This window comes from Pseudorca crassidens, chromosome 15 (genome assembly GCF_039906515.1).
Source record: "Pseudorca crassidens isolate mPseCra1 chromosome 15, mPseCra1.hap1, whole genome shotgun sequence".
NCBI lineage: Eukaryota > Metazoa > Chordata > Mammalia > Artiodactyla > Delphinidae > Pseudorca > Pseudorca crassidens.
The window spans coordinates 19,612,459-19,637,702 of record NC_090310.1 but is presented as its reverse complement, the minus strand read 5'-3'; the positions used below and the strand labels follow the sequence as shown (position 1 = coordinate 19,637,702).

Below are 25,244 nucleotides of genomic sequence, written 5' to 3'. Positions count from 1 at the left end.
CTTTTGTTGAATTTTGCCGAAATCTTGTTATCTATAGTCAACTTACAGCTACAGTTCAATCACGATTTCACAATATTTTGTAGTATTCACAACGTAACCACTGTAGATGTGACACACTTTTATGTTTAATCTGCATTATTAAAATTTTTATCACTTTCTAAAGTATGGACATCTAATCAACAAAACAAATCAATACTTGATTTGAAGCACTGGATGATTTCCATGGTACAAATACTCAACTGCAGCTGATTTCGAGCTATCAGTATGATGTCACTGAACAGAGTTGGGAGTTGGAAAGAGATGCCTGTTACGTAGAATTTTCACAGTATTTCTGTGACCGTACGCCAAGCACTGTATAGCATATATCTTATAGATAGATATACATATACGTATGTATGCATTTATATACTTCAAGAGTATAGAAAACAGTAAAATGTAAAATTATCTGGAAGCAATGAGTTTTGAATACTTATTACCTTTTAAGATGTAATTTAGGGCTTCCCTGGTGGTGCAGTGGTTGAGAGTCCGCCTGCCGATGCAGGGGACACGGGTTCGTGCCCCGGTCCGGGAGGATCCCACATGCCGCGGAGCGGCTGGGCCCGTGGGCCATGGCCGCTGAGCCTGTGCGTCCGGAGCCTGTGCTCCGCGAGGGGAGAGGGCACAACAGTGAGGGGCCTGCGTACCACTAAAAAAAAAAAAATATGTAATTTAGTTCCTCATAAGTTTATGTGACTGAATTTTTTAGATTTTTATTGAGGTAACGTTTGTTTATAACATTATGTAAGTTTCATGTGTACAACATGATATTTCTACTTCTGTATGACGTATCATGTGTTCATCAAAATAAAAGTTTAGTTTCCATCTGTCTCCATACAGTTGATCCCCTTTATCCATTTTGCCCTCCTTCTTCCCTGCCCCCTGCCCTTTCTCCTCTGGTAACCACTGCTTTGTATAACTTCATTTTTAATAAAGGCTGTACTTAACAGTCAGCTTGCAAAAATCCTGAACATTTAACCATCATCTCTTCTGAGCTCCAGTGCACACCAGACAGATTCAACGCTGGGATGGAAACCCCAGTCACACAGTGAGAGCCTCCAGATCTTATGCACTTATAGGACCAGTGCAGGCTCACCTCAAAGCAGGCTAAGAGCCACAGTGCAGATTTGGAGGTTGGTAAATTGTATGGTCTGCAATATCCATATTCTTTCCATTCTATTTCTCACCCAGAGCTGGCCGTTCCTAAGCCTAGATAATGGGCATGGGGTTAGGGGCCCTCGGACTGGGTTCAAACATCAATGACAGATAAGGAAGCAGAGAGATCTTACTCTACAAGAGATGTGCTATTTCCTTCAGGTGAAGTGAAAGGAAAACTCAATAAAATTGTTGCACACCCACGAGTTTCTTTTAGGGATTTAAAAGACCATTTTGTTCTAAAATTCAGGTTTTCTCAGGATCATCTATCAAGAGGAAAGATGGCTCCAGACTTTGGTATCTGGAGAACAAATGATTGCTTGGGATTTGAAAGGAGAACATCAGAAATTCAAGGATGAATGGAATTAGCTTGACAAACAGGTTTTAATCTCGCAGTCAGGACAGGAATCCTGGGCTTGGTAGAGGAAGTGGGAAGACGGCACCTGGATCTGCAGAGTATCAGCCCTACTCTGGTAAAAGAGAAAGGAACAAATGCACCTCACCAATCCACTTGAAAAAGCAGAGGGAAGCACCCGAGGGGAAGGGGGCTAGAAATCCAGAGGAAGTAGCATTTAGTTCTGCTGCAGGAATAATGGTGGGTAAAAGAAAATACTTTTCGTACTTTCAGAATAGATAAAGTTTACTGAAGAGTTAAAAGCTGAAGGACCCTCAAGCAGCCCTAGGTAGAGGTCCATGTGGCAAGGAATCGAGGCCTCTTGCAAACAGCCAGTGCCAACTTGCTGGCCGTGTGAATGAGGTGACCCATCTTGGAAGTGGACCCTCCAGCCCCATCGAACCTTCAGATGACAACACCTCCGGCTGACATCTCAACTGCAACCTCACGAGAGACCCCACACCAGAACCTCACAGCTAATCTGATCTCGAACTCTTGACTCACGGACACTTTTGAGATACAAATGTTTACTGTTAATTTTTTTTAAAAGCTAAGGAAAAGTACGGTTGGAAGATAAACTGTTCTTCCTGGGCTCCTGAGGGCAGAGCAGATTTAGGCTGGAGAATCGGCGAGGGGTGTCTCCAGTTTGGACAACTATGGGAACAGGACACACCTTTGGAGCAGAATGCGTGGGCCCAGGGAGTTCTAGAATAAGAAACAGATGCATCAGGTATACTGGGGATCCTGGTGATAATGGACACGTAAAGGGATACAAGTTTAAGACTGGGACTTTGGGGAGGGACAAAGCCAGGACATTTTATGGAAAAATTACCTTTTACAAATGCAAAGCGTGGGAATCCCCTGGCGGTCCAGTGGTTAGGACTCGGTGCTTTTTCACTGCCGTGGGCCCGGGTTTGATCCCTGGTTGGGGAACTAAAATCCCACAAGCTGCAAAGCACAGCCAAAAAAACCCCCAAAAGTATAAACGCAAGGTGTTCTGGTTGTAAGAGAGGGTGAGGGGTATGTTTCAAGCACCGCTCAATGAGGTCGGTCATGTGGCTTGGAGATCATTTCCTCCCAAACACTGCCCCCATTATCCTCTTATAGTGCATTTATCCCTGTTGAGTTTGATCTTTCTTTTTCCTCTGCTCTGCTTCTTGTTTGCCCCTCCCTGGTGCATGGCTGGTAATATGTGTTGGGTTCTGAGATATTATGTGAGTGAGTGGATCAGTGCTTATATTGTGAACTGCCAGGGAGATCCTGTTTGCTTCCAGGATGCTTGTGCTTTGGACCAGAGCAGGATTGTAACAGTCTTATTTGTCTTGTCCATTCTCTCAATCTGAGCTGTGTAGCATGGTAATCAGCAACCATAGGTAGGTATTTAAATTGAAATGAATTAAAATTAAATGTAATTTAAAATTCAGTTTCTCAGTCTCACTAGCTCCATTTCAAGCACTTAACAGCATTATGCTCAATGTTCTATATCAGTGTTTCCCCACCTTTTTTTCACTATTGCTTCCTCTAAAAGCCTTTTTAGACTTTTTTTGCTTAGTTGCCACCCCCATGAAATTTTAATAACACAGATGTATTATATGTATTTAAAATACATATATGTATATATGTGTTTCATATATAAAATCAGCAAGATTTTTTTGCCCCCCCCCACCAAACCAAGAACCAATTTTTGTCCCCTTGGAGGCAGTAACACCCTCATCAAGAATGCACATGCTACATGAAAAGCTGCTCAACATCACTAATTATTAGAGAAATGCAAATCAAAACTACAATGAGGTTATCACCTCGCACCAGTTAGAATGGGCATCATCAGAAAATCTACCAACAACAAATGTTGGAGAGGGTGTGGAGAAAAGGGAACCCTCTTGCACTGTTAGGGGGAATGTAAATTGATACAGCCACTATGGAGAACAGTATGGAGGTTCCTTAAAAAACTAGAAATAGAATTACCATATGATCCAGCAATCCCACTACTGGGCATATACCCTGAGAAAACCACAATTCCAAAAGATACATGCACCCCAATGTTCACTGCAGCACTATTTACAATAGCCAGGTCATGGAAGCAACCTAAATGCCCATCGACAGACGAATGGATAAAGAAGATGTGGTACATATATACAATGGAATATTACTCAGCCATAAAAAGGAATGAAATTGGGTCATTTGTTGAGACATGGATGGATCTAGAGACTGTCATCAGAGTGAAGTAAGTCAGAAAGAGAAAAACAAATATCGCTTATTAACGCATATATGTGGAACCTAGAAAAATGGTACAGATGAACTGGTTTGCAGGGCAGAAATTGAGACACAGATGTGGAGAACAAACGTATGGACACCAAGGGGGGAAAGCAGCAGGGGAGTGGGGGTGGGGGGGTGATGAATTGGGCGATTGGGATTGACATGTATACACTGATGTGTATTAAATTGATGACTAATAACAACCTGCTGTATAAAAAAAAAATGTGATCAAAAAAAAAAAAGAATGCACGTACTATATGAAGCAGGGCCAAGATTAGGGTGAGGCACCTTATGTTCAAAATTTAAGGAAGCACTCACTCCCAGGATTGTGCAAGTGAAGGGTCAGCATCTGAAAGTAAGAGCTTCCTCAAAGCATGCACCCTACATGCCTCACTTGTCTCATTCTAGTTCCAGTCCTGATATGAGCATTTCCCTTGTGAAAATTAATAAAGAGAAACCTCAGCTACTATGGAGAACAGTATGAATGTTCCTTAAAAAACTAGAAATAGAGCTACCATATGATCCAGCAATCCCACTACTGGGCATATACCCTGAGAAAACCACAATTCCAAAAGATACATGCACCCCAATGTTCACTGCAGCACTGTTTACAATAGCCAGGACATGGAAGCAACCTAAATGTCCATTGATGGATGAATGGATAAAGATGTGGTACATATATACAATGGAATATTACTCGGCCATAAAAAGGAATGAAATAATGTCTTTTGCAGCGACATGGATGGACCTAGAGATTGTCATACTGAGTGAAGTAAGTCTGACAGAGAAAGACAAATATCATATGATACCACTTACATGTGGAATCTAAAAATAAAATGGAACAAATGAACTTATTTACAAAATGGAAATAGTCACAGATGTAGAGAACAAACTTATGGTTACCAAAGGGAAAAGAGGGGGAGGGATAAATTGGGAGATTGGGATTGACATATACACACAACTATATGTAAAATAGATAACTAATAATAACCTACTGTATAGCACAGGGAACTCTATTCAATACTCTGTAATGACCTGTATGAGGAAAGAATCTAAAAAAGAGTGGATATATGTAAACGTATAACTGATTCACTTTGCTGTACAGCAGAAACTAACACAACATTGTATACTCCAATAAAAATAAATAAATAATAGAAACCTATTACAATGGAGTCAGGAGACCAAAGGGGGAGCTCTCATGCATGTACCATTCCACATCAATACAGATCCCAACAGGAAGACACTTACCTTGCATCCCCTGCAGGAAGTGACACTACTTTACTACCACCAGCAGGAGGAAGAAAGATCTCCTTGCCTGGCAAGAGGTCAGCCAATGAGAGACTGTCACAACTCAGCCAATGGAAAACCACTATACTTCAAGCCCCCAGCTTCCTCCAGTGGACATAACAGCCCCTCCCAACTTCCCCTTCTTCTATAAAAGAGTTTCCCGTCCTTTGCTTTACTAGACTTGCATGTGGTTCACCATATTTGCATGTCCCAAATTTCATTTCTTTGCTGTTCCCAAATAAACTTGTTTTGCTGGTAAAATAAGTGGCTATTTTCTTGTTTTAGGTTAACACCAGCACCACAGAATGTTCTATCAATCAGATTAGAATTTTAGAAAAGTGGAACCAAGAGAGATTTGGAATTAGAGAAAATCCACTTGGAAGAGCTGTAGCTTGCTTAGTCCATGAGCAGCTTGTCCGGGCTGGAGGTGAGTCATTCTCAACCCTGACTGCCCATTAGAATCACCTGATAAGTTTTCAAAATCCTGGTGCCTGGGCCCTACCTGAAGCAATTAAGTCTAAGTCTCGAGGAATGGGGCTTCTTAAGCTCCCAGGTGATTCCAGTGTGTGGCCTGGACTGAAAGTCCCTGCTGTGACTGCAGAAGAATCCAAGTTCCAGCCAGTGAACCTGGGGTAGGGGGAGAGGGGGGGATTCCCTGCTGGCTTTTTTAAGTGGAAAAAGTGGAAAAGGAGCTTTAATTACTCTGTGGAAACAAGGGATTAAGTTGATAAAGAAAGATTTGGAGTGTGAAAAATGTGAAGTAGTGGCATGTCTAAGGATTTTACATCACAAGTGGTGCATGGTTTGGACTTTGTTTCGTATGTTAAACACTTGGGGGCCTGACTGGACGCTATAACCGAACACCACTGAGATGATAATTAACCCAGAGAGGCTCCTAGGTCCAGTGGAGTGTGGCCTTGAGGTTAATTTATTAACTTCCTTTCTGACATTTTTCAGCAGCTTCTGGGGCCAATGCCAAAGAGACATTTGGAAAGGGCTCTTGTTAAATCCACTGGTCATTTTCCATTGGTTCCAGATGAATAGCTGGGAGAAATTGTCATGACTGAAGTCATGAGCATTATCTCCTCTGATAAGTGATCAAAACAACAGCACTCTTTGTTGTCCACAGTCTGGTTGGCAAACTAACTCCAGCTAAAGGAGAACAAACTATGGAAGGGATATTTGAATTCTAAGTACCACCAACCATCACTCTCATCCCAGGCCAGCTCCAACACACAGATACACACACACACACACACACACAGATACACACACACACACACACACACACACACATCTAAAGAGGATTAGTTTTATGCACTAAGACCTGGGTAGTGCAAGCCCCAGGGTGTTGGAGATGGTGTGTGTGTGTGTGTGTGTGTGTATTTTAACGTGAAGCTGAGAGAGGCGAGAAGCTCTAGCATTCTCATGGTGTTTGTCTGTTTGGATTCTTATTTATGGGTTCCAATCTTGGTTCATTTCTCTTTGATCCCAGGTCACTGTGGGGTAGGAAAGGGTCCAAGCCTTCTTCTAGGTAAAGAACCAAGGGGGTTTCAGAGGGCGATGGGGGAAAAGGAAGATTGAAGTTGTTTATTTAGGCTTTACCACTCAAGGCAAGTCATGCGTTCTAGGCTCAGGTGCCCACCAGCCTAACTCGACAAGGGGATGACATTGGAGTCTTTGGCCAGAGCTGTCATTGTAATAATAACTAATTGCCCTGGCATTTTCCTCTAGGGAGTGGCAAGGTTAATCTAGCACTGTAGGCAAGAATTTAGGTGAAGGTTTATTTCTCAGCTTTCTCTTAATCATCTCCCCAGATACAGAACCAACAGGTATCCGTGGCCTTATATGCCTTAAGCTTGGAAGGGACTGTTAAGGAAATTAAGAGTTTGGACATTTACCCCGACGCCAGCTCCCCCAAAATCTCATCCGCCCCATCACCTAAGCTCAAAACCTTAAGTCATCCTAGATGCCTCCCTTTCTATCAGATGCCGTGTTTTGTTTTTTGTTTGTTTGTTTTGGGGTTTTTTGGCCACGCTGTGCAGCTTGCATGATCTTAGTTCCCTGACCAGGGATCAAACCCATGCCCTCGGCAGTGAGAGCATGGAGTCCTAACCACTGGACCGCCAGGGAATTCCCTCTATCAGATGCTTTAAAATATTTTGGTTATTGCTTCCTAAATACCTCTCCCTTCTCCATTTTTCTGCATCTCCCTTAATGCCATATTACTTCCAGCTTCATATTACTTCATTTCTCTTCTGCACTCACAATAGTCTGTTTTATTTATTCTTTGAAACATTTTTAATTGCACACAACATGAATATATTATCATTTTTTAAAAATGTGAACAATACAGATAATCAAAACTTCAAAATTTAACCATGGTAATCAGCTGGGAGTGTTCTGTATATTTTCTATGCATATCTACCCAGAAAAATTTTTTTTTACTATTTTTTGTATGTTTTTTTAAAAAGCATTAAGGGTGCCATAAATGGTTTTGCTATTTCCTTCTTCCACTTAATATGTCTTGGAGATTTGCCATGTCAGTATATTCAGAACCACCTTATTGGGACTGCTACATAGTGTTCCATGGTGTGACAGGCTCCCTCTAAGATGACCTGTTTCCTTGTATTCACAGCCTGGTATAATCTCCTCTGTGGATATACCATATTTTATGTAACAGTTCCCCTTGTCATATTTTTTTTAAAACTGGGATCCTGTTCAAAGCAATCACTTAAGCTTCTTCCAGAAATACTTTTTAAAACAGAAATCTAATCATGTTACTCTGCTTCAAAACTTCAGTGTGACGTAATTATGGAGATTCTAGGAAGATGACAAACTGGGTGAACATCCCCAGTCCCTCCCCTTTGCGATCTGTTTTTGCAGCAGCATAAATACCAAAATAAGAGTTCTGATGGAAACTGGACAGTGTGTGAGGCCAGGAGTTGTTCTGAGAGTTCTCCTTCCTGGGCTGAGGGAAAGATTTTATGGCTCCCTGAGAAGAGATGTATGACAGACTCTGGGGTGCCCTGGGAGGTCCTTAGTGGGATTGCCCCATCTTGCTGATCCCAGTAGACTGAAATGAAAATATCTAGTTGTTCTGATTTTATCTCAGTTTGAGTGATTAAAAAAAAAACAAAAAACAACATTTGGACCCAGAGGTTTGAGAGTCTAGCCACCACCTCCTGAACCCCCTATGGAGGAAAGAGCATTTATGAGCTCATTTCCCACCAACACACAAAAAGGAAAGCTATTTTAAAATGATAAAAATTATTTACCCAAAACTAGTAGCAACTATAATATAAAGTTGAAGTCATTTCTGTCATAATCATCATTCTTGGCATTACTTTGGAGACCTTAACTAATGTGATACACCAATTATTAATTCTTAAATAAATATTGAAAAAAGAGACCAAAATTACATTATTTTCATGTGATATAATTGTATATTTAGGAAATCTAAAGGATTCTACCAAAACTATTTGAAGTAATTAAACTTTGGTAAGGTGAATGATAGTAGTTAAAAATACAAAAATAAATAAAATTTTCTTCATGCCAGCAATAAACAGTAAGACATGAAACATAACCTCAATTGTGGTGAATAGAATAACATCCTCCCCCAAAGATGTGCACATGCTAATCTTCAAAACGTGTGAATATGTTGCATTAAATGACAGAAGGAACATTGCAGATGTGATTAAGTTAAGGACCTGGAAATGAAGTGATTATTCAATTATCCAGGTGAGCCCAATGTAATCATGGCCCCTTATAAGAGGCAAGAAGAGTTAGGGAAGAGTAGGCGATCTGAAGATGAAAGCAGACATAGGAATGACTCAAGAGAGGGGCCATGAGCCAAGGAATGCAGGTGGCCTCTGACAGCAGGTAAAGGGAAGGAAATGGACCCCCTCCTAGAGCTTCCAGAAGGAACACAGCTCTGCTGACAGCAGATTTTATGACTTCTGACCTCCAGAGCTGTAAGATAATACATTTGTGTTGTTTTAAGCCACTAAATTTGTGGTAATTTGTTACAGCAGCAATAGAAAACTAATACATCATTTATACCAGTGACAAGAATTGTAAAATGCCTATGAACAAATTATCCATAGAAAGTATATGATCTAGGGCTTCCCTGGTGGCACAGTGGTTAAGAATATGCCTGCCAATGCAGGGGACACGGGTTTGAGCCCTGGTCTGGGAAGATCCCACATGCCACGGAGCAACTAAGCCCGTGCGCCACAACTACTGAGCCTGTGCTCTAGAGCCCGCGAACTGCAACTACTGAGCCCGCATGCTGCAACTAATGAAGCCCACACGTCTAGAGCCCGTGCTCCACAACAAGAGAAGCCACCACAATGAGAAGCCTGAGCACCGTAAAAAAGAGTAGCCCCTGCTTGCTGCAACTAGAGAAAGCCCGCGCGCAGCAACGAAGACCCAACGCAGCCAAATAAATAAATAAATAAAAAAGAAAGTACATGATCTACATGAAGAGAACTAAATTCTTATTGAAGGGAACAGACCTGAATAGCTGGAGAGAAATATTACATTCCTGGGTAGGAAAACTTGGTATTGATATCTTAAAATGTCCATCCTTCACAAACTAATATATTACTTTAAGGGAGTTGCAATCAGGATTGTCAATCTTTCACCAACTAATATATAATTTTGAGTTGTAATCAGAATTTTAGGTGGAAGACAAGGGGAGTAAGTAGCTAAAATTATTTTAAATTTTGAATGGAAAAAATAAGAATCTGAGAATAGCCAAGAAAAAGCATGAAGTGGTGGGAATTACCTTAACAGATACTAAAATTTATAAGAAAATTATTGAATGCAAAATAGCACCATACACTACATCAAAAGACAAATGGAGTTTTGATAGTGTACTATAGTTACATAAGATGATACCCTTGGCAGAAGTGGGGTGAAGGGTACATAGGACTCTGTACCCTTTCACAACTTCATGTTAGTCTCTAAATATTTCCAAATAAAATGTTTTTTTTAAAAAAATACAAATGATAATCTGGGATAAAAGGGAAACTTTGTAAAACGTACAGATAAAGATTAACAGTTACTAATATTCAAAGAGCTCTTACCAAGTGATTTAAAAAAAGATAACTGAATAGAAAAATAAGCAGGCAATTCACATATGGGAATGTACAAATTGTCGACAAACATAAGATGCTTAACGTCTGTAGAAGTCCAGGAAATGCAAATTAAACCAATGCAGCCTTTTTTTCACTCATTATATTTACCAAAATTTACAAGTGGAAGAGTGATAATGTCCAGTTCCGGCTGACAGCATTGAGGAATAGGAATTTCTACAACCTATTAGAAAAATAATCTGGACACATCCATTATAAGTAAAAATGCAAACATCCATTGACCCAGATATCCTGCTTTTGAGAATCTGTTTTACTGAAATGAAAGCCCCAGTATACCCAGACTCATCTTGAGGACGCATACTGCAATATTTTTGTAATTGCTGAAAACGGAAAACAACGTGTCCACCAGTAACAGAATGGTTGAATAAATAAATGAGTTAAATCTAACTCATCTGGAGGGATGTCCATATATTGTTAAGGGAAAAAAGCAAGTTGCAGGATAAGTTGCAGCTGGCCTTCTGCAGCCTTGCGCTCTGCATTGGCAGATTCAACCAACCCTGAACTGAAGATATTTGGGGGAAAAAAATTTCAGAAAGTTCCAAAAAGCAAAACTTGAATTTGCCTCGCACAAGCAACTATTTACATAGCATTTACATTGTTTTAGGTATTATAAGTAATCTAGAGATGATTTAAAGTATATGGGAGAATATGCATAGGTTATATGCAAATACTACACTATTTTACATAAGGAACTTGAACACCCTTGGATTTTGCTATCCACAGGAGCCCTAGAACAAATTCCCCCATACTAAGGGATGACTGTATACCTTTTTTGCAATCCAGGTGAGCTCAAATAAGCAAACCAACCAACCCTCAAATACAGAAAGGTATGTCAGGATACCCTCCTGATTACTAGCCCTGGCTACCTCCCATATAGGAGAGAACCAAAATCGTGACCTTTTTTTTCTTTTACATCATTAACTCTTTAAAATAAGCATGTATCATTTGAATTCTTAAAAATCTAATAAAATTTAAAATGTCTTCCAATTACCCTGAAAGGGCAAACTCTTCAACTTGACGTATAAGGCCTCCATGGTCTAACCCCTGCCACTTCTTTGGCGTCATCTCCCTCCATATCCCTTCCACAGTCAATGTTTCAGCCACACCAAACTACAATACACTAACTACTTAGAGTTTCTTAAATATGACATCTGTGTCTTATCTCTGAACCTCTGCACACTCCTCCTGAAAAACTATTCTTTATCTTTTCCACCTGGTGAACTCTTACTCATTCTTCAAGACCCAGCTTAAATGACCCCACCCCACTCTGTTTGTACCTCAGTGACAACATTTGTACTTTATTGCAATTGTCTGTGTCTATATGTGTGTGCATATATGTTGTGTCATCCTTCACTGTGCTTGATTGGCATACAAAAAGTTTTTAATGCTTGTTGAATGAATTGAAATTAATCAAATTAGTGTTTTATATCGTCTGTGTTTTTTGACCTAACAAAAGCATCGTTCAGGCTATGTTTTAATGATGTGTTTTTGATGGGCCAATGTGGGTACAACATTTTATAAATAAGCTAATACAGTTTGATGGAATATTTTGTCAAAAGTTGAGACACTTGGGCTTCCCTGGTGGCGCAGTGGTTGAGAGTCCACCTGCCGATGCAGGAGACACGGGTTCGTGCCCCGGTCCGGGAGGATCCCACATGCCGCGGGGCGGCTGGGCCCGTGAGCCATGGCCGCTGGGCCTGTGCATCCAGAGCCTGTGCTCCGCAACGGGAGAGGCCACAACAGTGAGAGGCCCGCGTACCGCCAAAAAAAAAAAAAAAAAAAAAGTTGAGACACTTGCAATGACAATTTTCCAACAGCTAGAATTCATTTTTAATTTGGGATAAATTCCTGAATAGGGAATAAAATAAAAAAGAAGTAATCCCACTTCTTTTTCTTTCTCCCAAAGGATGTGTAAGATCAGTCTTGGGACTATTTGCACTTGGATCCATTCCCAGCCCTTCCCTTCCTCTCCTCTGCGTTGCAGAAGGGCTGACCCCTGAAGCCTGCATCTCCAGGCTCTTGTTCCTCCTGGCTGCCAGCTGAGCTCAGCTGATGTCCAGCCCTAGTGGGAGATTGGAGGGCAGAGAGAAGAGAGAAGCCAGGGTATTTCCCCCCTCTCTGCCTCAATCAACTCCAGCTGCTCTGTGCCTCTAAGCCTCCATGGGACACTGCTGCCCTTATTCCTCTTCCATTGGGTGATCTGGTTACCCTGGGCCCCATTTATACGGCCTCCTCCCTTTGTCTCTACAGCCTCTGATAGTAGTGACTCCCTGCTGTTGCTAATCTCTGGATTACTCCATGTACCAGTTTGCTTTTGTTCTGAAACAAACTGCTTCAAAACTTAATGGCTGGACTTCCCTGGTGGTACAGTGGTTAAGAATCCACCTGCCAACGCAGGGGACACGGGTTTGATCCCTGGTCCTGGGAGATCCCACAGCCGCGGAGCAACTAAGCCTGGGCGCCACAGCTACTGAAGCCCGCACGCCTAGAGCCTGTGCTCTGCAGCAAGAGAAGCCAGCGCAATGAGAAGCCCATGCACCGCAATGAAGAGTAGCCCCCGCTCGCCGCAACTAAAAAAGAAAGCCCACGCGCAGCAACGAAGACCCAACGCAGCCAAAAATTTTAAAGAAAAGTAATGGCTAAAACAACCACCATTATTTGTAGCTCACAAAGCATGAGGTAGCAATTTAGCTGGGCAATTCTTCCGCCGGTCTTGGCTGGGCACACTCACACGGCCCAAATCAACAGCGGGCTCCACTTTGGGAGCTGGCTGGCTGTCATCTGGGGCAATGGTGGGTCCACGTGCCTCTCATCATCCAACAGCCTAGCCCAGATATATTCAGTTGGCAGCTGGTTCCAAGAAAGAGAAGGGAAATAGGAAAGACCTCTTGAGGCCCAAGCTTGGAACTTACACAATGTTGCTTTTTCCCAAAGCAAGTCGCGAGACCTGCCTCGATTCAATACGTAAAGAAATAGACTCCATTTCTAAATGGGAGAGAAAAAACCATTTTTGAAATCAACCACGCCTTACCGTTACCTTCTCCATCACCTGTATAACCAAGCCCCTGCATAAATTTCCTCTGTGATAAGTACTGGAAGTCATTATAGTTTCCCTAGTTAGACTTGGTGTGTATGTTTGAATGTGCTTGAAAGATAAGGGTTAAGGAAAACAGGAAACATCTGTTCCTAATGGGCTCCCCTTGGATTTGAAGGTTTCTGTTATAAACATCACCTGCCCAGGCTTCTTTATAATTAGTCAACATGACAATATAGATGAATCACAAATTCAACAGAGATGAACTGAGTGTCTACCATGTGGCAGGCATGATGCTGGGCATGATGGGCCGTGGCAGGAGTGCGGGACAGTACACAGAGTGAGTAAGGCGTGGTGCCTGCCTTACGGGAGCTAATATGTGGTGTCTGAAGAGCCAGGCACACAGCAAGTGGTATACAGGGTTTGGTAAGATGATGAGGATGCCCACTACCATGGTGATGCAGTTCATAATCTAGTGAGGGAGATAAATATTTAATGAGAGTTTTTTGGTCTGTCTCTACAACCTAGAAAGTAAGCTCCATGAAGGCTAAACTCTCATATATTGTCACACACCACTATATCTCCATTGCCTAACAAAAGACCAGCACCCAATAACTGGTGAATAAATATGTATCAAGTGTAGGAGTGTGGGCTTCCCTGGTGGCGCAGTGGTTGAGAGTCCGCCTGCCGATGCAGGGGACGCGGGTTCGTGCCCCGGTCCGAGAAGATCCCACATGCCACGGAGTGGCTGGGCCCGTGAGCCATGGCCGCTGAGCCTGCACGTCCGGAGCCTGTGCTCCGCAATGGGAGAGGCCACAGCAGTGAGAGGCCCGCGTACCACCAAAAAAAAAAAAAGTGTAGGAGTGAAAGGTGTATATACAATGCTAACAGAGCATAGACAAGAAAGAGGTTAATTCTGAGAACAGGGCAAACAATGCCAATGACAGGGGAAAGCTTCATAAAAACAGATGATTTCTAAAATTTATAACTGAGATAGAGTACTCAAAATTTGGCAGCAGAGAAGGGGACTGAAAGGAAAAGCAAAGGACCAGCATGAAGAATATCAAGGAGAATTGGAGGGTGGGCTACCTCCCCTGCGGGTGACGGAGGTGCCCCCTCCTAGTCATCCCGGTGTTATCATCAGCCATGTGCACACCGTTGGATGGAGGTCGTTGGCATTGTTTCTCTGAACCCATCTCACTGAGTATTCAGAAAGTGATCTGAGGCCTGAACTGCTCAGATTTGGCAAAGGATGACTCTACTGTCCTCCAGGCTGTTGTGAAGAGTCCCCATCCACACCCCCACCCCCACCCCGGTATAGCTGGGGGCAGCTCTGCATGGATGGTTATAATGTGAATTTGGGCAAATTTCTCCTCCTGGTTTGGGTGTTTTTGAACATATGCCCAGAGGCTGCTGCAATAAATCCCTTTTTAGAATCTAAACAAACACACAGGGAATGGGGGGAAAAGCCAGAGGCAATGGAAATGCCTCCCGGGGGAGCTTGGTTGACAGGGAAGACATCTGGACCAGAGGAGGAAAGGGATCCTGGCAAGGGTCAGAGCGCTCAGTTCAAAGACCTTCACCTGGGCTTCCCTGGTGGCGCAGGGGTTGACAGCCCGCCTGCCGATGCAGGAGACACGGGTTCGTGCCCTGGTCCGGTAAGATCCCACGTGCCGCGGAGCGACTGGGCCCGTGAGCCATGGCCACTGAGCCTGCGCGTCCGGAGCCTGTGTTTCGCAATGGCAGAGGCCACACAGTGAGCGGCCCGTGTAATGCAAAAAAAAAAAAAAAAAAAAAAAAAAAAAAGACCTTCACCAAGCTACCCTCTGCTTCTCCAGCAGGGAAATAAGCCAAACCACTCTTCTTTTTTTTTTTTTTCTGTCTGGGACTCCAGAGAAGGCCAAATACAGCTCCATACAGGACAGCTCTCTTTACCCAGGAGGAGAGCCTGCAACCCCTCCTTCTGTAGTAAATCAGACAGGACGTGAGATCATTTAGAGGAAGGGAAAATTTAGTGGTCCTTGCTGTTGTACTGGTGCTTCAAGTTCAAGGTAACTCAGAACTTTAAGTTCTCAACCTTGGGGCTTAAACCTTACAGTGATGCTCAACTTCTCTTCCACCTCCATGCTGCCAAACCCTACAGTGTTCCTAACCCACCGCCCTTCGGGTTTCCTGTAGGTTAGAGGAGATTTCTGGTCTCATATCAGGAGATTGAAAATCAGAGATGGATAAAAGTGAGAGAGCTCGTGAACAGTACAGAGAACGCAGTGAAGCAAGGATGGCCTCATTGGCCAACATTGCCCTGCCCGGAATATTGGGTAAGTTTTCTGTGGGCGGGCGGGCAGCTTCCCCAGGCAGCTCCTGGTTTATTTGTGTGTTTATTTACATGAGATGATTTCTAAAGCAGATGGCCTTCCTTTCCTCTCAGAAGAGATGGCTGCAAGACTGTTATGTCTATTTCATATATAGTGCCCAGCTGATACTCACTTCCTTAGTGTTCTTGCAAAAGCAAGAAGAGGCAACCATGGCAAAGGGATACCTTGAATAGGAAATGACCTGGAAGCGAGAAAACCTCATTTGTGGAATTTTTTATGCAAGAAAATCTCCTAGGAGCTTTTTTTTTTTTTAGAATAAAGAGATAAAAACTATTCAAGGACAGATTAAGAGATATGAAAGCTAGATATTTGATATTCACAAAATGTATGTAATAGCTATTTCAGATGGAGAGAACAGAAAAACCAGAATTGCAGCATTCAGCAATTTAGCACAGATTTTATGAGAACAGACTTCAAAATCAGAGATACCCAGGCTTAAATCTGAGCTCTGGTATTTTTAACTGTGTAAACTTGGACAATTTTCCACTTCCTCCAGGGGATCCTCCCTGTCTCCTGTCTCCCTCTCTTCACCAGCCTGATGGGGCCATGGTAGGTCTATTATCCCAGGATCCCCAAAGACCTTGTAGGTTATGTTAAGGCATTCACTCTTCTATCTAGAAGAGAATAGGGAGCCACCAAAGTGTTGCCAGCCAGGAAAGATGAGATCAAATATGCTGGTAGGTCTGGGGCTCAGAGAATTATGAACAGTAACAAGCAGCTTACTTGGGACACAGATGACCTTTGCTCAACAGTGGCCTCATCCTACCTCCCCAGGGTACCTCCAGTAATTCCCTATGGTAGTTTTTTCCAGAATGGGGCATGACTATCACTAGGGGCTCTAAGGATAATTTTAGTGGCATATAACCACATATTTTTCAAAGATGAACATATTTATTTCAATGGGGATTCAAAAATAAAACTTGCATTCTAACCACCCCCCTTAAAAAAAAAAAGTTGGACAATTTTCTTAAACTCCCTATTTCATTTTTTTCCTCCTTTTTTAAATAAATTGAGTTATAATAGTATGGACTTTTAGGGTTGGTAGGAAAATTATGTGAGGTGATTGATGTTTGCAAAATAATTAGCATGAAGTTAACATGCAATAAACAGTCAATAAATGTCACCCACTATGGGCTGAATTATGTCCCCCCCCCAAACCCATGTGTTGAAGCTCTAAACCAGTCCCTCAGCATGACTATATTTGGGCCTTTGATGAAGTAATTAGGCTAACATGAGACCATTAGGTTGGCCCTAATCCAATCTTACTAGCGTCCTTATAAGAAGAGGAAATTTGGATACACAGACACCAGAACTGTCTGTGCACAGAGGAAAGGCCACGTGAAGACACAGCAAGTAGGCATCCGTCTACAAGTCAAGGAGAGAGGCCTCAGGAGAAACCAAACCTGCTGACACCTTGATCTTGGACCACTCACCTCCAGAACTGTGAGAAATAAAGTTTCTATTGTTTAAACCACCCAGCCAGGGGTATGTTGTTATGGCAGCCTGAGCAGACTAATACATCCCCTATTGTTATTATTTTAAAATCCAGATGCTGAGAAGCAAGGTGCCCTTGGTTTTCCATACTGATAAATGCTCCCAGGCCAATTGTGCAGAGGAAGCCAAAATCCACACTCCTTCCAGCCCTGTCACGTGGACTGACCAGCTGCAGAGACCACCACGGTATGACTCAGGCCTTCTCTGGTTTCTGTGCAGGGTGCAGATCTCTATAGACCAGCTAATGATTGCTATGAGTCAACGGCAGGGAAATCCCTGAGATTTGGAGACCTGCTCCATTCCCCAGCCCCCAGCTCTTTTGCGGCTGCTGAGAGCATGTCACCCCCAAATAATGAGGTTCTCCCTCGGTTTCCAAGTCATTGTGATTGCCCTCCCATCACCCTCTAGAAGGTCAGAAAGTCAGATTTCACCAAAGGCTGCCACAGATGTGGTTTCAATATAGTCCCTTCAGAAGCCCACAATTAAAACCTAATTATATATCTTTGCCAATTAGTGAAGGAGGCGCCATTTCCAGTGACGGCAGAGTCCCCCCAAATCCATAATCCCTCTCCCCTGCTTCCCCAACGCACTTTCCTTCAGTGGCATTATGCCATGATTTGTAATTTTGGAAAAGTTACCAAACCTCTGATCCTGATGAATTATCTATCGATACAAGATGGTGTTAACAACACCTGTTGTTAGAAGGATCCTAAGAGGTCATTAATTCAGCTGATATTTATTGAGTGACCTACTGTACATTCATTCTTTCATTTAGCAAATATTTACTGAACACCTGCTACATATCAACTGAATAATATCTAGAAGGCTGCAGTTTACCTTCTCAGAGAGAGATCAAGAACAAGTAGGCAGGGACTTCCCTGGTGCCGCAGTGGTTAAGACTGCACACTCCCGATGCCGGGGGCCCGAGTTCAATCCCTGGTCAGGGAACTAGATCCCCCATGTTGCAACTAAGAGTTTGCATGCCGCAACTAAGACCCAGCATAACCAAATAAATAAATAAAAGAACAAGTAGACAAACAAGATGACTTCAGACGATGATGTGCTACACAGGAAACAAATGCAGTAACGAGATGGAAACTAAACAAGAGGTGGGTTAGAGGTGTGATGTCATAGAAGGCTTGCAAAAGGAACTGCAGGTGCAGGGGTTCTGGAAAGAGACATGCATTTAATGAACAGAAAAGAACAGAAGGAAGGGCAGTAGGAGGAATGAGAGGAGGTCCAGGAGAGCCTGGAGAGGTGGCCAGAGGCCAGATCACACAGGGTTATCCAGGACATAGAAAGTATGATCTGTCCATGATGAAAAGTACAGAAAATTCTTTGATCCACACAGACCAAAGAACTAAAAGACCAGTAACTTAAGCTGAGTTAAGACAGCAGGGACCAGATCAGTCAGGGCCTCCCTGGTTATGGTCAGATATTTGGATTTATTCAGAATCGAATGCAGTGGTTCTTAACATTGACTATACATTGGAACCACCGAGGAAACTTAACTAATGCTGATGTCTGAGCCCCACCCCACTAATTCTGATATAATCTGTCTGGGGTGCAGCCTGGGCAGTTGGGGTTTTTTTTAAAGCTCTCCAGTGATTCTAATGGGCAGCCAAGGTGGAGCCTGCTGGATGAAGAAGCCACTGGGGGAAAGTTTCAAGTAAGAGAGTAACATGGTCTGAATTCTCTTTAAGAGAGATCATGCTGGCTGCCTTATGAATATATAACGCTCCCATGACAGTGCTCTGATGTTTTCTTCCTTCCCTCTCATATCCTTTCTATCTTTTAGAAACTTGGAATTGCTGAACTCTGCAGAGAGAAAGCCCAACCAGATACTGAGAGAGAAGACTCTCACTGGCTCTGCCTCCAGCTAGAGAATTTTTCCTTTCTCTGCTTCTGGAATTGTCCATCCATCTCCCACGCCCCCCACCTCCCAGCCTGCAGCCTCATCTCCTGTGTTTTTCAGATCAAAACTATGCACCATCGTTGACAGCCCTGAGGACCCCCAGCCCCCAGCAGAGCAGCTCCAAGGAAGAGTCAGAAGCAACTTAGTGAGTTTATTTTGATGAAATACAATAATTATCATGCTTAGCAGCTGTTGCTATTTAAAATAAGAAAAACCTGGGCTTGAATTTAAACTGTTTGGTAAAGCATGTGCCCCACCAATCTGGTCCAACGAAATCAGACATTATGAAATCCACAGAAGAACTGGAGCTTGTTACAGGAAGTTAAGATGCAAATCATATTTTGTTTCAAATGAGCCCGATGAATGCATAATTTTCCACAAAGAAATACTTTTGTGTCAGGATCCTTTTGCCAAGAACCGAAGTTCTTGGGCTGCAGCTGTTAGCAGTGTCTGATTGTCCATTTCAAACCTCAGGCAGTTCTGCTTTTCTAAGGAGGATTTGGAGCAAAAACAGGAAGAGGGCAGAGCTGCTCTTGTCAATTGTCTTCCAGAATATTCTCTATGAGATCTGCCTGTGCTTCCCAGACAACCAGACTTGTCCTCAGAATTTCCAGAGACTAGACACCAAGATGAATCAATAGCTACTCCCAACATAATATACATTCAGAAGGGGTTTTTTTTTCCCCTCCCTTTCCCCCAGCACCTTCTCTGAGATCAGGGTCATTAATTCTATTTGTAAGGAGTCTCTTGATTTCAAGTGGCAGAAACCGAATTCAGATTCAATAAACACTCAAATTAGGCAGGAGAGGAATTATTTGTTTTTGCAACCGCAAAGTCCAAACATGACTTTGCTTCAGGCCCACTGGATGCAGGTTGAGGGGAACCAGAGAAGAAACTGGTTGCAGACAAGTGAAAGGACTTATGAGCGGCTCTGGGGGCCCAGCATCTGTTGCCATGGATTTGCAAGGCATCAGTGTTCAAGTTGTGTGATTTTCTCCAGAGGAGATGCAGAAATGCCTCACTGAGGGATTTGAATTGAGTTTGGCTTGACAGGTATGATAAAAAGATAGACATGGATAAGTACAAGGGAAATAATCATTCAGATGACCACCCCCGAGATGGGTCAGAGCTGAGAAGGGATGAAGAGACATCAGACGGGGGCCGGTGGACTGGAGAGAATGAGGCCCCAGAAGTCACTCCAAGGTAGAAGAATAGCTGTTGTGGGAGGGATGGGAACAAAAGCCCTGGGAGGATAGAAAGATGATGGAGACCAAAAGCCCTGGGAGGATAGAAAGATGATGGAGACCAAGAGGTGTGATGAGGGCAAATCATGTCATGAATGTTTACCATCTCCCACCCACACCCACCCCCATTTTCCAAGGAGGGGAGGATTCTTTGATTGTTTGATCTGCTGATGGGGCAATGGATGAAGACACAGAATACATTAAGAATCTTACTCAAGGGCATTTTAAAAAGATGTAGGGGGCTTCCCTGGTGGCGCAGTGGTTGAGAGTCCGCCTGCCGCTGCAGGGGACGCGGGTTCGTGCCCCGGTCCGGGAAGATCCCACGCGGAGCGGCTGGGCCCGTGAGCCATGGTCGCTGAGCCTGCGCGTCCCGAGCCTATGCTCCGCAGCGGGAGAGGCCATAACAGTGAGAGACCCGCGTACCGCAAAAAAAAAAAAAAGGAATGTTATCTCCTAAGGAGGTCTGGTTAATACAGACACACACTAAAGGGGAGAGAGGAGGCCCAAAAGGGCAAAGAAACATTTTATGTTTAAATTTTTCATCTAGCCATAAAATATGAATTTTCTTTCATCACAGGGTTAAACTATTTCATTGTTTGTTACCTATTTATGTGCACACCACGAAATCTATGTCCTTTGCTGATTTTTCATATTTGGATATAACTGAGATTTTCTTTGAATTGGAAGACTATTTTTGATATTAAAGTGTTTTTCCTACAGTGCCTTCTGCCTTTTCATTTTGTTTAACACATATTTGATTCACAGATACTTGAAGAATAATGTAATGAAATCAACCATTTCCTTCCCAATTTCTTCCATTATTTTTATGTTTATCAAGGTTATCCTTGTTTCCTTGTAATTTTTCTAAACTCTGTTTTGAATTTTTATGTAGTAAAACCCAAGGGCATTCTCCTTTACGGGTTTTCTTCTTGCTGTTATGCTCAAAAAAGCCTTTCCTCCTCCCTAGGGTCTGATAAAATAATCACACACATTTTCTCATAGTTCTCTTGTGATTTCATTTTATGATTAATTTTTCTTGAATAAATTAAGATGAATAACATTTTATTATAAAAATAATATCTGTGACATAATATATATCTATTATATGATATTTAGGAAAGATATAAATGGCATATGACCCCAATCATGAGGTTATTCAAACACTCCTTTAGCATTTTCTATTAAAGTGCATATATTAACTTTAAAAATAATCCATTTGGGGCTTCTTAATGCCCCATGTTAATGTTCAACATTCTTTTTTTTAATTAATTAATTTTGGGGGCTGTGCCCCGTGACTTGCAGGAACTTAGTTCCCCGACCAGGGATTGAACACCAGCCCCCTGCAGTGGAAGCGTGGAGTCCTAACCCCTGGACCGCCAGGGAAGTCCCAATGTTCAACATTTTTATTTTGATAGACAAAGTCCTTCTTCAATTTGGTCCTGTGTAAGAAATATATTTGGACTTCCCTGGCGGTCCATTGATTAAGACTCTGCACTTCCACTGCAGGGGGCATGGATTTGATCCCTGGTCAGGGTAAGATCCTGCATGCTGGGCAGCAGACAGCGCAGCCAAAAAAAAAGAAATATAAATATAGCTGGTCTTGGTCCCCAGTCCTAGCACAAAGCTCCTAAAACTTCTGGAACTTCTTGAGTGATAGGAATGGCTTTTGTCATTCCTAAGGAGCCCGTTTAAGCACACCTTGGTTTATACTAACAAGGTGATTTAGGGTGTGGCCCCTAGATAGCCTCAGGGTGGGGTTGGTTACCTGAAAGACCAAGTGATTAGATGGCTGGGACTTTCAGCCCCACCCACTGACCTCTGGGAAGGGAGCCGGAGGGGGGCTGCAAATTAAACACTATAAAAACTCTTGGACAATGAGATCTGAAGACCTTCCTGGTTGGCAAATGCGTCCACATTTGGATGTTGGAAGATCAGGACTCTTCCAGACCTTGCTCTGTGTACTTCTTCACCTGGCTGTTCATCTGTATTATTTATAATATCCTTTATAATAAACTGGTAAACAATAAAATAAGCTACAAGGATATATTGTCAGCACAGGGAATACAGCCAATATTTTATGATAACTGTAAATGGAGTACAAACTTTAAAAATTGTGAGTCATTATGTTGTACACCTGCAACTTAAATAACATCATAAATCAACTACACCTCAATAAAAAATAAATAAGTATACTGGTAAACCACAGTAAATGTTTCCTGAGTCCTGTGAGCCACTCTAGCAAATAATCAAACCTGAGGAAGGGGTCTGGGAACCTCCAATTTATAACCAATCAGAAGCACAAGTGACAACCTGGACTTGTGACAGATGTGTGAAGTGGGGGCAATCTTATGGGAATAAGCTCTTAACTTGTGGGATTTGATGCTATCTCCAGGAAGACAGTGTAAGAATTTAATCAAATTTGTAGGAAACCCAGTCAATGTCCGCTGAGGATTGAAGAACTGCTTGGTGGTGTTGGGAAAAACACACATCAGAAGTCCCTCCTTACTTCTCTCACATCTAGATACGTCTGCATCCATTTTCTGACCTACTTATGCTCCCTGACACTTCAAGTCCTTTAAAGATGCTTTTCCTTCCCCCTAGTGCAGGGTTTCTCAGCCTTGGCACAACTGACATTTGGACCTAGACAGGTGTAGGGGCTGTCCGGAGCACTGCAGGATGTTAGCAGCATCCGTGGCCTCTACTTACTAGATGCCCGTAGTAGCACCCACTCCCCTGGCAAGTTGCAACAACCAAAAATGTCTCTAGACGTTGCCTAATGTCTGGGGGGCTTGGGGGGGGGATGGAGGAGTTAGTCCCCTGATGAGAACCACTATCCTACAGTGACTTTCCCCCTACGGATGTCACCTGCCTATTTCATGCTTACTTATCTTCTGAGATTGGGGTCAAGCCTTACCTCTGCCTAAACTTGTTCTTTGACCTTCCCGGGTAAGCAAGGTATATCACATCCCCACGAACAGGGTGCAGTCTCTTTCTTTCTCTCATTAAACTGTCTTGTGATCTTGGAGACTGTCTCCCCCACTGGACTGTGAACTCCCCAAGTGTCTACATCCTCCAAGCATGGTGCATAAAGAGTGTTTGTAGAGTGTATGCGAAAAGTTCTAGCCTATGTACAGCCCCTATGAAATGTCATCAGTCTGCACATGGGAAGTGGGATATAGGGAGTGAAACACTGGAAGCTTCTGGGCCCCACAGGATGGGTACATTGGCCAGACTCAGCATCGCCAAATTAAAACTTCACATCTCTGCGTATTATCCTCTTGAGAATGTCATGCTGTGGGGATCATAAATTGTGTTCAGCTACCACCAATAGCCATGCTCACCGCGCTCCCGCAACAGAGCGGGGGGTAATAGGTTTTCCCTCCACTGTTGGGTGACCATAAAGCGATTGCCTGCCAATCAACCAGGGGAAAAACACCCAGAGAACAAGTCCCTACGGAAGTCACTTGTAAGGCACATCCTTTTTTAAAAAAAATTTTTTTTTTTTTGCTGTACGCGGGCCTCTAACTGTTGTGGCCTCTCCCGTTGCGGAGCACAGGCTCCGGATGCGCAGGCTCAGTGGCCAGGGCTCACGGGCCTAGCCACTCTGCGGCATGTGGGATCTTCCCGGACCGGGGCACGAACCTGTGTCCCCTGCATCGGCAGGTGGACTCTCAACCACTGCGCCACCAGGGAAGACCCCAAAATTTTATTTTTAATTGAAGTATAGCTGATTTACAATGTTGTGTAAGTTTCAGGTGTACAGCAAAGGGAATCAGTTTCATATATTTTTTTTCAGATTCTTTTCCATTATAGGTTATTATAAGATATTGAATATAGTTCCCTGTGCTATACAGTAGGTCTTTGTTGTTTATTTTATACACAGTCGTGTGCATCTGTTAATCCTAAACTCCTAACTTATCCCTCCTCCCCCACTTCCCCTTTGGTAACCACAAGTGTGTTTTCTATGTCTGGAGCACATCCTTTTTAAATAGGGCAATGAAACCTTATTGCTACAAGCTTGGTGCAGTGGCACTCCATGAAGTCACATGTTATCAAAGATCCATGGACATTCTTTTCCGTGTCCGGTACCAGCAATCACCCTGGACCTTACACCAGATCTGGGCCTCCAGAAAGTTGACACTGGTGTTTTGTGGGAGGCAAGTGAGGCCTACAGGCTTACCACTGGAAGATTACAACCTCCTGCCACCTGTGCTGAATGAGTAACTGTCTACGTTCATGTGGGCTGCTATAACAAAATACCATGGACTGGGTGGCTTACAAACAACTAAAGTTTATTTCTCACAGTTCGCGAGGTTGGGGAGTCCAAGATCAAGGAACCTGCACCTTCCGTGTCTGGTGAAGACTCCCTTCCTGGTTCATAGACAGCTGCTGTCTTCTCCCTGTGTCCTCACATGGCAGAAGGGGCAAGGGAGCTCTCTGGGGTTTCTTTTAAAGAGCTCTAATCCCTTTCATGAAGGTTCCACCTCCATGACCTAATCATCTCCCAGAGGCCTCACTTCCTACCATCACGTTGGGGGTTAGACTTTCAACACATCAATCTGGGGGTGGGGGGGACACACAACTATTCTGTCTATAACAGTAATTATCATGCCCCAAACACCCAGAGAGCAAGCTGCATGTGCTCCTTAAGTTCCAGTATAAAAAGAAACATTTCCAGGACTTCCCTGGTGGTGCAGTGGTTAAGAATCCGCCTGCCAATGCAGGGGACACGGGCTCGAGCCCTGGTCTGGGAAGATCCCACATGCCACGGAGCAACTAAGCCCGTAAGCCACAACTACTGAGCCTGTGAGTCACAACTACTGAGCCCGCGTGCCACAACTACTGAAGCCCACACACCTGGAGCCCGTGCTCTGCAACAAGAGAAGCCACCACAA

At 43.2% G+C, this 25,244-nt stretch overlaps 1 long non-coding RNA gene across 2 annotated transcripts in view; it reads right to left on the bottom strand.

The window, feature by feature from the left end:
- Window positions 1-25,244, bottom strand: part of LOC137207025 (uncharacterized) — a 95,623-nt gene that overhangs the window by 52,908 nt on the left and 17,471 nt on the right. The window contains exon 4 of one of the 2 annotated variants that reach the window (XR_010934914.1): window positions 495-685. The exons of the other annotated variant lie outside the window; for it this stretch is intronic. This is a non-coding gene — a long non-coding RNA (uncharacterized lncRNA). Of the gene's footprint in view, window positions 1-494; window positions 686-25,244 lie in introns of those variants that run through there. 2 annotated transcript variants of the gene reach the window in all.